The following is a 13,357-nucleotide window of genomic DNA, read 5'->3' as shown; positions in this document are numbered from 1 at the left end:
TAGGTAAGCATGAGAAGAAAGGTAATCATAATTTTCACTGATTAGAGGGAGAGGTAAAGAAAAATTTCTCCTTTCTGGTACAAAGAACAAATTTAAATAAAAATAGAATCTGAGAAGCTAAGCCTAGTGTTGCAGAAACTTTATTATGCGTATCTTAAATGATCTGTAAAATAAATTCTAAAATATTGCTGCTTCTAAATTCATATTTCTCTCTGAGTCATATATGCCATAGTTAATTGCCTATTATTTTCTCAAAACTAGAACATAACATTTACTGTATATTTTGCAGTGATTTTCATTGTCAGATGATGAGGTAAATATCATAGGTTATTCATTTAAAAGTGAGAGGAGTGCTTCTATTACATGAAAGGACTACTTGGTATTATCTAAGCACTCACTCTATCTGATACACATTATAGAAAGTTACTTTTGAAATAAGAGGCCATTTGTGTATGTATCTCTACACCATTAAAAATTTCCATCAAAACCGATGTTCATAAATTATACTTGGAGAAAAATTTTGAGTTTATAAAAAAGACATTGAACCTATATTGTAGTTATTATATTTTGGGCAACCAGATCAGAATAAGACTGAATTTAACGTATTAATATTTAAAATATTTAAAGCTCTTATTGATGTGTGGATAAAACTAAGATCAAATAACATTGAGCTCCACTATTATCCCCCACTGAGAATTCTCTAGTGTATAACTGGGAATCCCCAAAGAGAGGATGATATGATCTCAGAAAGTAAACTTGGCTTCTGGCTGGGTAATTGCTGGCCTCAATTGCTTCTATTTTTGCCTTTCACCTCTTCTCTGTCCTCTGTTATCCCAAGATTTTCTGTCAACACTCACCCTCAGCTCACTGTTCTGATCTCTGGCTCCACCAAGATGTCCTCTGATGACCTCAACTAGAGACAGACTCAAACTGTTACCTCTAATCTTCATGAAACTGAAGAGCTAAGAACTCTCTTATAAAGTTATAATCACAAAGCGATTCCTATGAGGCTTTTCATAGAATTCACAAAATTTTATGTGTAAATTACCCAGCAAATACTTTTAATATAACAGATATTTTTTAAATATATTTTTATTATTTGAAGGAAAAGCTTAATAAGGAATCAACTGTATTAGAAATGCCATAATTCCAGCTAGTTATTCCACTAGGCAGAAGTTTACACAACATGAAATTTGTTGTTCTATATTCATCAGACAGACAAAATATGATCAAATTTTCCTAATTACTCCATATTTCAATAAAATTACTTTCCTATTTTGATGAAATTTACTAAATGAGTTATACTTTCTAAATGGATGAGTATATATATATATATGAGACCTTATTAAAATAGAATTGCTTACTTATATGAATATTGCTTATTTACAAGAACAATTTGGCATTGTTTTTAAATAAGTATTATGAATTTGTGACATTTATTTTGTAATTGAAATATGAGTTTTCTAAAAAGAAAACTAGTTTACAACTCAAAACACTAGTTGAACGAGGGAAAGCTCAGGCTAAATAATAATAAATAGCAATGAATTTCTTTAGAAAAGATATATGGTTTATAATAACTAGCCAACTATCTTCATATTCATAAAATTAAACTACTGTGACTCAAGATTTCTCAGGCAAATAAAAGAACTCTATGAAAGTAGGTGTAAATTCTCATATTTATCTTTTGAGTTGGTGACATATTTGATTATTATTTTTGAAAACAGATCTGTTGCTATATAGTTTTTTTTAATCTTAAATGAAGCTCAAAAAATAGTGATATCAGTTTGAGAGAACCAAAGACCATATACATGTAGCAAAGAACTAAATGCACATATTATAGCACCTTCTACATTACTCCTATATAAAAAATATTACCCTAAAATGTAATAAGAGATTATATCTGTTAATATACAATTATTTATTGAGTGGAAGAAAAAATTAGACTAATTACCATACTTGAAGGGCTTACAGTATACAACCCTAAAAAATCAACAAATACATACACACACACACACACACACAAACACACACACACACACACACACACACAAGGGATAGTATGCCATTTGTCTGAGTCCTAGGTGAAACCAGAATTTATCCAAGTTGATTCAAACAAAAGGACTCCAATAGAGGGACCCCTTTCATAGGCTTAGGCAGGTTTAAAGAAATAAGTGAGAGATTATGAAGTAATCAGTAATTAGCAATAGCATAAAACTCAAAACTACCCTAGGGTTGAATGGACATAGGACAGAACCAGGGTCACTGGAGATCATTAAGAACTATATCTTGGGAGGAAGGGCTTCAATCTAGGAATAACACAGTTATTGCTACAGATACTGGACAGGAAAAGGAAGGGAGCTAAAAAATCCAAAACATATATATACACACATATATATATACATACATATATATGTGTGTATATATGTGTGTGTGTGTGTGTGTGTGTGTATGTATGTCTTCTTTGTGCCTCCCGTGTGTGTGTGTGTGTGTGTGTATATGTATGTATGTCTTCTTTGTGCCTCCTATAACCTATATTTACTCTCCACTGTCTGAACTTCTTCTAGGAAGCCAGCTGGTCAGAAGATCTTTGGCATGCTGTCTCTGAGAGATAGCCTCTTAGGTTCAGAGCAAGACGAAGAAAGTCAAAGAATGGGAGTATGGGGAAAATGAAGAATAATAGACAGAGCACCCTTGCTGGTTTCCGATGCATGTATTGATTTCTCTCCCAAATTTTATATTTTTAATTTAGTCACTTTGATGGTCATTTAGAATGGACACTAGTAACAAAGAATGACAAATTAGCATGTAGAATAAGATGAAATTCACTCTCCAACACACATTTTCAGTCATGAAAAGCAAGCCCTATTCTTAATTCTATTGAATGGAAGACTTATCATTGCCCATTTTTTGTCCTCTTTTTCTAGAATAAGTCTAACATTACTATCCAATAATTCACTGACATGGTTTTTATATGTCACAAACTACATTTTTAAAGCACATAGAATTAATATTAATGAGAGTTATATTTCACTCTCCCTCTTTTTTATTAAAAAGATAGCTAATGTGTATTGAGGTTTTACTGAGTCAGGTATCATATAAAAACTTTATATACATCGTTCAATTTAATCATCTCACAAAACATTGATATTTCTGATTTCCTCTTACCCCTGTTTTATGGAAGAGGGAACTGAGACTAACAAATTGATCGAGGACTAATTATCATCAAGAAACCAAACTAATTCTTGAACAAAATCAGACTAACACAAAAGCACATTTTCTTAGCAACTATGTTTTTTTTCTCTGTAAAATTATCTATTTATCTAATTAGTGTCAGTTTTACTTAATACTGTAGTCCTAATCACAACTCTCTAAGATAGGTTTTATTAATTTAAAGGTGAAAAAACTTATAGTCTCAGAGAGATGACAGTAAATGCTAATAAATAAAACATTATGAAATCTAACTATCTTTGTCATTTCTTTTCACTATAGTCTGTAGCCCAACATAAAATGTTTTGCTGACATGAAAAATTATAATGGAGGCATCTATCTCTCAAGAATCAATGCTAGTCGGTGAACTGGACAACAGTGCTGTCATAGGTCATATTCTGAGGGAAGCCAAATGTAAGTCAGAGTTTAGTGTCAAGATGTTTATTAGGAACAAACTCTTGCTATCAACACCTATGGAAAAAAAAAAAAAAAGAGGGAGCAAGGCAAGATAGGGCAGGCCCAACAACTTGAGTCAACACTTCAGGAGCTCTAGAGTTAAAATGGTTCATCTAAGCTGTCCTGTGTAAAACAGAAATGATGAAGCCCCTATACCTTCCTCCCCACCCTGCCCACCTCAATGTCTTACTATTTTCTTACCAAGAAAAGGCATGACCTTGAGCAAGGGTGCTCTCTGTAACTAAGAACATCCTGAAAGTTCTAATGGCTGAAGGCTGTCAGCGTCTGGGGTAATACTTTCTTTCTTGAAGGAGAGTCTGGGTTGTATCTCTCCATATCCACAAATGTATTTCTCTCCTGAGATATATGAACTAAACTTAGCAACAATTATAAGCCTTAGTATTCATTTTCCCTAAAGTTGAGTTGATTTTGCCCCAGAAATACCATATCTTATGGTGTGTCTGCATATTTAGATATGTCCATTCAACCTGTGTTCTTTCTAAACTTTAATTCATTTTATATATATAATTTTTTTTATATATATATATTATATATTATATTATATATATATATTTTTTTCTATTGGTCTGGACATTTCAACCAGGTTTTGAATTTTTAAATTACTCATATATGTCAATCGCCAATTGCAAAAGCTCCTCTTTCCGCGTTCATAAACACCAACAACAATACAACTTTCAAATATACTCTTAACCTATTCCAAAATGCATCGTGGGTTTGTGGTAAATTTGTGGTTTGCAAAGCTTCATTTACGGACTATGCCAGGGCAGTAGAAGGCTGTTTTAATCATTGGAGGTTGAAAATCCTATGTACCATTGTTAAAGCAACACGGTTTCTCTGCAAAAAGAAGCTTTCCCTTCCTCTCTCTAGCCAGCTAAATCAGAATGTAATTAGGACAAAGAAAAGAAATCTGAAGCTCAAACAAAAACTGTATTGTTATGAAGTTTAAAGGTGAATTTGTACAAATATCAAAAACTAATTAAGCAGAACAGGTGATATTTAACTACTTTGAAACTTTGAGAAAGGAAAATTGATTTTTGTCTCATTGGATTAAATTACATTTTCATATTGATTGACACAAAGCACTTCTGTTACTTCTCTTCCAGACAAGGTAAATACACTAGCTGCTATTTATTCATGAAACCCTATCTCTCAAAATTTCAGAGAATGTTATTCTAGCATTTTATTATTGAACAAATATTTTGACAGGTGATGATATTTTAGAAGATAAACAGAAATATACATCCATCTACTTCCTCTATGTAATTTAGACCTAGAAAATAAGGTATAGAAGTGGTAGAGTATAGTCACAGGTCAGTTTTGTGTGCGATGTAGATTAAGATCAATGGAATCAATAAAGTTTAATTAAAACTTTAACCATTCATTATTTTTGTCAGTTACAAAGCTAAAGAGTTGAGCTAAGAACTGCTAGAGTTTCAATAATCGTTTTATTTCATTTACTTTCCCAAAGTCACTAATGGATAAGGATAAAAACATGTAAGCCCCCTAGAACCATTAAACTAAAAGAAATTTAAAAAAAGTATCCTAAGAAAATGAAGCAGAGAAGAGGATCAGAATATAGAAAGAATTTTATTTTCTAAACTATAAAATACTCCCATCTCATAGAAAATGCACCAGTTTTAACTGATTTATTTGTTTTGTTTTGAATTTTGGTTTTAAAGTAAATATTGTGATAACCTGCTTGGAAAGAGGGAGAAGGTTTAGAGAAGCAATCCGAAGTTAATCTTGAAAGAATGAAATAATTTTTATGATCACTGTTTTAGGCTTTTATTATGCTGATGGAAAATATGAGCTAAAAAACAGTGTGGACTTTTTGAATAGTAGAGAGGATTTATTTATGGTTTTATGGAATAAGATCCAGAAAAGAAATACAGCACAAAAATTTAAAAAATAAAAATCTCATGAAAAACTCAGAGCTAATCGATAATTTTATCGTTGTTCTAATTTGTATTCTCAAACTAAAACTTCAAATGGCTTTCCTTCTTACACTGAATGAAAGTCAAGATATTCAATGGGCTTTAAGAGGTAATAAATGACTTTACCCCTAATTACTTTTCTGATCTCATTTCTTAATATCCTCTACACTGGTTTATTCTGCTCTAGCTACACTGTAATCATTGCAATTCTGTAAATATTCTAAATACACTCACAACTCAAGTCCATTGTAGCATCTGTATCCTATATCTCAGGTGACTTGCTTGTCACTTCCTTCAACTCTCCGCTTACATAGCAAGGGGTGCTTCCTTAATAGTCCTATATCAAATTTCATCACTCTTCTCTCACTTTGCTTTAATTTTTCAGTTATATTACCACTTTTTGCAATATTGTATTTGTTTGCTTTTTGTTATTGTCTGTTTTCCCCCCAAAAGTCTGTCTCCTCTGTGAAAGCGTAAAGCCTGTTTTGTTCACTCATATCCTAGTACCTGCAGGAGATTCAATAAATATTTTCTGAATGAACAAATGGATCTCCTTACCTCTCAACAGAATTTTTAGTATGAAATAAACTTTCATTTTTGTGTTATGAAGTTGATTGTCCCTTCGGGCATGGAATGAAGCATTTAGTAGAGCTCTAAGATAAATGCAGGCGAGCATCAGCTCATAGTTGCCTCCATGGTAATCACTGAAGTAGGCAGTTAATCTGAGAGAGAGGAGAAGCATCTCATAGGGTTATGTATATTTCCATGTTATTGAGGTACAGAAAAAAGAGACTGAGAAAGTACCTGTACTCATTACTTATTAAAGTGATAGCTATATAATATAAAAGAGTTTAATAAAGTCCCATTCATTGGAAACTATTTAAATATGATTCAGGCATATGGCTTTACAGCAATTTAATGTGACCAAAAGATAGAAATGAATAAAATCAGATGGTTTAATATAGAAAAAATGCAACACACACACACACACACACACACACACACACAAGCTCAGAGCTATCTTATAATTTTATTATTGTTCTATTTTGTATACTTAAACTAAAACTTCAAATGGCTTTCTCTCTTACACTGAATGAAATTCAAGGTAGTTTAGGGGACTTAAGGGGTGATAAATGACTTTACCCCTAACTATCAAAGGTGTTCTTTCTCCCTGGTGAACTTTTATCAGGAGTTGACGAGCAAATGATTTGAGGCCAAAAATGGTACAGCATGTGGAATTTCCTCTACATATATTCAAAGAGCAATCCTACCCGGCTCATCTCAGCCTGTTTCAAAAACTCTACAGATTAAAAAAGACAAACATTTAATTCTAGGCTATCTTTCCTCTTTTTCTTTAAAACTCTTAAAAAGTGTCATTTCCAATTGCCACTCCCCCCCCAAAAAAATAATAGTTACAAATCTAGTCTTAATATTTTCCCAACTATAGAAGAGAAAATTAGCTACTAGAAATACAGATGACTTTTAAGGGATTATATTGTCTCCTTTAGGCCACTAATGTGCCATTCAATGAGAATGAAATGAGAACCTATAAGAAGAGGAGAGACACTTTATTCCAGGTCATACCACTAAGAAGAAGAGAGACACTTCATTCCAGGCTATGTCACTAAATCACTGATTTCATATATAGAATAAAGTACAAAAATATCTAATTGTCTTAACCAGTTAGATGTTTAGAAGAAATTTGAGAAAGGGCTTTGCACAGGCCGCCACTTCTGAATCTGAAGCCTAAATCGAACAAACCTTTTAAATGTGAATTACTCTGTTCTCTATTCTTTCAACGTATATGATAGCAGGGCTTATCAGTTAATGCTTTAAAAAACTTGTTGAATAGTGATTGAGTTATCAAAGTTCTAGCATGAATTAGTGACTAGAAAAGGGACATATTTTAATTTCTGTTCGACATATATTGACAAGAACATTAAAAAGTTAAGAGACTGGCCATGCTTTTTTAGATACAACATCAAAGATATACTCTATGAAAGAAATAATTGATAAGCTGGACTTCATTAAATTAAAAACTTCTGCTCTGAAAAAGACAATATCAAAAACCTCAGAATGCACAGGAGATGGAACCCTAGTCCCATGGCTCAGCCTAGAGTTGGCCTGGTTGGGGCGAGGGTGCGGGGAGTGTGGCTGCCATAGCCTTGAGCCCCAAGAGGGTATTCCTGTGCTCAGCAGGGCTTGCCCCACTCTCTAAGGTGCATGGGCAGCCCATGCAAGATCCCTGCCTGACCGGGTGGGGAACGAGAGGCAGGGAGACATGCAGGTGCATTGAGCTGGGAGGATGTCTCAGAAAAGACCTATATTCTATCAGCAGGAGCTGAACAAGACAATCTGGGTGGTATCCAAGAGTTACCAGAACCTGTTTCTGTTGGATTCTTGGTGCCCATGGCTCTGTGTGTGCTGCTCTGTCACAAAAACTGGATTACGTGTGGCAGTGAAAATCAACTATCCAGACCATTTCAGTCCATTATTCAAGCCAAAAGGACCTGTAGAGAACTGTGGTTACTTATACAAAGCATAGAAATGTGATTGGTCTGTTGGATATTTTTATACCGGCAAGGTATCTGGAGGAATTCAACAATGTGTATCTGGCAACCCATCTTTTGGAGCCAGATCTGAAAAATATATTATGAAATGTCAGAAGCTTATGGATGACCATGTTGAGTTCCTTATCTACCAGATTCTCCAAGAGCTCAAGTAAATACATTCCAGTGACATAATCCACAGGGATCTAAAACCTAGTAATCTAGCTGTGAATGAAGACTGCAAGTTGAAGCCAAGAGATTACATTCAGTCTTTGACCCAAATGATGAAGATAAACTTCGCAAATGTATTTATTGGTGCCAATCCCTTGCTAGAGAAGATGCTTGTATTGGACTCAGAAAAGAAAATTACAACAGCATAAGCCCTTGCACACACCAATTTTGCTAGGTGACATGGTCCTGATGATAAACCACTGATGGATCCTTACAATCAATCCTTTGAAAACAGAGAACTCCTTATAGATGATAGGAAAACCTGACTTATCACAAAATCATCAGCTTTGTGCTGCCACCCCTTGACCAAGAAGAGATGGAATCCTGACCACCTAGTTTCTATTCTGTTGATCCCACTTCGCTGTGAGGGGGAGCCCTCTTATGAGAATCTCTATAATATTATTTAAGTGCCTCTCGTTGCAAAGATTTCCTCCATGGTGAAGTAGGGGTGTGTCTGTGTGTGTGTGTGTGCATATGTGAGTGTGTATCTGTCTTTGTGTGAGGGTAAGAGAATATGTGCAAACTATGATCACAGTAATTTTACATGGAGTTACAGATGCTCCATAGCAGCCTCTGCTTGCTCTTCTCTGTGAAGGTCAGCTTAGGCAGTCAAGAAGTGTCATCTTGTTAGGGTCGTTAAATGCAAAATAAAAAATATTAAATTTTTAAAAAAGCAATATCAAGAGAATGAAGAGACAAACAATAGCTAAGAGAATATGTTTGAAAAAGACACAACTAATAAAGGTGCTGTTATGCAAAGATATACAAAGAACTCTTAAAAATCAACAATAAGAAAACAAATCATCCAATTAAAAATGGGCCAAAGACCTTAACAGACAGCACAGCAAAGAAGATATACAGAAAGCAAATAAGCATATGAAAAGACATTTCACATCATATGTAATCGAGGAAATGCAAATTAAAACGACCATGAGATACCACTACACACCTATTAGATGGCACAAATCTGGAACGGTAGCAGCATCAAATGCTAAATGTTTATCAACAGGGTGTAGAGTAATAGGAACTCTTTATTGCTGGTGGAAACACAAAACATTATAGCAATAATTTTGCAGTTTCTTACAAAACTTAGTATGCTCTTATCATATGATCCAACAATCACACTTTCGGGTATTTACCCAAAGAATGAAAAGTTATGTTGACACAAAATCTATATGTGAATGTTTATAACAACTCCTCGTAATAGCTCAAATTTTGAAGCAACCACGATGTTCTTCAGTAGATGAATGGATAAATAATGGATAAATAAACTGTGGTATATTGAGATAATAGAATATTATTTAACACTGAAAATAAATGATCTATTAAGCCATAAAAAGAAATAGAGGAATGTTCGATTCAAATGACTAAATGAAAAAAGACAGTCTAAAAAGAATATGTAGGACATGATTCCAACTCAACTATATGATAGCTGGAAAAAAGCAAAACTATGAAGACAGTAAACAGATCAGTTGTTGATGGGGTGAAGTGTGGGGGAGAGATAAATAGGCAGAGTGCAGAGGATTTTTAAGACAGTGAACATACTCTGTTTGATACTATAATGATGGATATATGTCATTATATATTTGCCCAAACCCATAGAATGTATAACACCAAGAATGAGCCCTATGTAAACGATGGACTTTGGCCAATTACAATGTATCAATGTAGCTTAATCCTTAGTAAAAAAATTACCATTCTAATGATTGATTTTGATAATAGGGGAGACCATGCATGTGTGGAGGCAGGAGGTATATGAGAAATCTCTGTTCCTCCTTCTCAATTTTGTTGTAAACTTAAAACTGTTCTAAAAACAGTCTTTATAAAAATAAAATAAAATATGGTCTTTAAAAAATAAGTTAGAGGAACATTGGAACTGAAACTAAACATTATGAAAATTCTTGAATTAAATGAATAAAGAGATCTGACCTAACATTTCAAGTGAGATTTCTTAAAATACTCTTCCAGCAGAACTTAATTAAGAGCAGTGGCTATCAAATTTCAAGTTATCAGATTTCTACTATGATTATGTGTCATAGAAAAAAAAAATTAAAAGTTGCAAAGGGATGGTCTAAATCAGTAATATTTTTTAAAACGTGGTCCATAGGAGAGTTACGGTCAAGACGAGGGGGTAGGTAAATGCTGTGCTTGCCTCCTCTCATGACAACATTAAATTACACCTAAATTATAAAACAATCAACCTGGAGAACCATCTGAAGAGTAGGTGAACATAACTCCTGTAACTATGGATATAAAAAAAGGCCACATCAAGACTGGAAAGAGGGCCAAGGACACCAAACAGCTGGCTCTGCACCTACATGTGACAGTTGATCATCCAGGGGTCCCAGCTCCACTCTGGGGCTCCCTAGCCCAGAGTTTCAGTGCCGTGAAGAGGAAGCCCCACAAAATCTGGCTTTAATAATTAGTAGGGATTCTGACGATCCAGGTGAGGTGGAAGGTTACTGGAAACCCAGGTGTTCCCTTAATTTAAGGGGCCGGTGCACAGACTCACTCACTCACAGGCACTCACGTTGGGCTCCGTGGAGGGACAGCAACATGAGAGGCATCAAGACATACAGGGAAGAACTAGTGTTGTGTGGCTTAAGGTCAAGGAATGGAGGGACAATTAACATTGTTCCTCTGTTGAGCCATCTTCTTGTGCAGTCTACAAGCCGGTGCCTGTGATGAGCCCTTCCTCAACACAACCAAATCTAAATCTGAATTGGCCTGATGAAATCTGCTTTCTTCACTAAGGTGACTCTCTCAAATCCTGCCCCACCCATCTCATGAATTGCCAGAGGCATATTCTCAGTTAGGCAGCCAGGCCCTCCCAGCTCTCTCAGCAGGACACTCTTTGGGCAGAAATCTGCAAGGCTCACTTCACGTAACTCCTGGGACAGTTTGAGTGGTAGACAACCAGTCTCTGCTAGAGCGGCGATATTTCTTGAACAAATCTCAAGGGTCTGCAGGCCCCAGGTGGATGGTGGTAGTCTCGGTGTAATCTCAGACTTTTGTGACTGTCCACAGCTCAGCACTGTCACCAAATCTGGGTCTGCACTAACCTGGGAAGCCCTACCAGTCCCATCCTGGTGACTTCTCAGAACCTCACCTCACTTACCACCTTGCTTGCTTACCACCCAGGACTCCTTTACTTACTGAGCTTTGCAGGCAGCCAATAGTCAATCTCAGACCTCAGGGTGCCCTGGACCTTTTGTTGAGCTGTCCAAAGCCTGGTGCTGGTGGCAGCCAGCCTTGGTTTGCCTCATGGCCTCTCCCATGTGTCTTCAGGTCCAGCACAGGCAGTGACCAACTATAGATCACTGTGTAGCTCCTATGAGATACTTTCAGGTGGTCACAGGCAGTGAAATAAAAAGCTTCCCAGACAAGAAAAAGCTAAAGAAATTCATCACCATCAAGCCATGTTAAAGAAATGTTAAGGGGATTCCTGTAAAAAAAAGAGAAAAAACATAAATATGAACAATAAAATGGCAATAACTATCCATAATCACTTTCAATGTAAATGTATTAAATGCTCCAATCAAAAGACATAGGTTAGCTAAATGGATAAGAAAACAAGACCCATGTATATGCTATCTACAAGAGACCCATTTTAGATCAAATGACACACATAAACTGAAATTAAAGGATGTCAAAAGATATTTCATGCAAATGGAAATGAACAAAAGCTGGGATAGCCATACTTATATCAGACAAAATAGATTTTAAAACAAAGACTATAATAAGTGACAAAGAAAGACATTACATAATGAGAAAGGAATTAATCCAATAAGAGAACATAACCCTAGTAAACATTTATGTACCCAACATAGGAGCACCTAAATATATAAAGCGAATATTGACCGACGTAAAAGGAGAGATCGACAGTGATACAGTCATAGTAGGTTCTTTAACACCCCATTGACATCAACAGACAGATCTTCCAGAGAGAAAATCAACAAAAAAAGAGTGAGATTAAATGATACACTAGACCAGCTGGATTTAATTGATATATTTTGTGCATTTTACCCCAAAGCAACAGAATATCCATTTTTCTCAAGTGCACGTTGTACAGTTTTAAAGATAGACCACATGTTGGGCCATAAAACAAGTCTCAATAAATTTAAGAAGACTGAAATTATATCCATAAATAATGCACTATTAAACAATTAATGTGTTAGCAATGAAACCAAGGAAAAAATCAAAAGACACCTTAAGACAAAGGACAATGAAAACACAATGACCCAAAATCTATGGGCCATAGTGAAAGCAGTCTTAAGAAAATAATTCATAGCAATACAAGCTTAATTCAAGAAACAACAACAAAAAAATCTCAAATAAACAATCTAACCTTACACTTAAAGGAACTAGGAAAAGAACAGCAAACAAAGCCTAAAGTGAATGAAAGAAAGGAAATAGTAAAGATCATAGCAGAAATAAATGAAATAGAGTCTTAAAAGCAATATGAAAGGTCAATGAAACCAAGAGCTGGTTCTTTGAAAAGATAAACAAAATTAATAAACCTTTAACCAAAATCATCAAGAAAAATGAGAGAGGACCCAAATAAATAAAATCGGAAATGAAAGAGAAGTGACAACTGACTCCACAGAAATACAAAAAATTATAAGGAAAGACTACAAGTAGTTATGTGCCAACAAATTGGACAATCTGGAAAAAATGGATAATTTTTTAGAAAAGCACAATCTTCATAAACTGAGTCAAGAAAAAAGCAAGTAATCTGAACCAACCAATTACTACTAATGAAATTGAATCAGTAAACGAAATACTCCCAACAGACAAAAGTCTGAGACCAGATGACTTCACAGCTGAATTTTACAACATTTGAAGAATTAATACCTATTCTCAAACTATTCCAAAAAATTCAAGAGAAGAAAAGACTCCTAGGTTCATTGTATAAGGCCACTATTACCCTGATTTTAAAATAAGACAAGAAATTACTAA

The 13,357-nt window shown here is 34.8% G+C and overlaps 1 pseudogene; it reads left to right on the top strand.

Moving 5' to 3' along the window:
* The first annotated feature begins 7,923 nt into the window (after positions 1 to 7,923).
* On the top strand, positions 7,924 to 8,547 carry LOC102885517 (annotated as a pseudogene).
* The last annotated feature ends 4,810 nt before the right edge of the window (positions 8,548 to 13,357 follow it).

This window comes from Pteropus alecto, unplaced genomic scaffold (assembly GCF_000325575.1).
Source record: "Pteropus alecto unplaced genomic scaffold, ASM32557v1 scaffold46, whole genome shotgun sequence".
Taxonomy (NCBI): Eukaryota; Metazoa; Chordata; class Mammalia; order Chiroptera; family Pteropodidae; genus Pteropus; species Pteropus alecto.
Note: the sequence above shows the minus strand (reverse complement) of the source record. Positions and strands in the feature narration are given on the sequence as shown.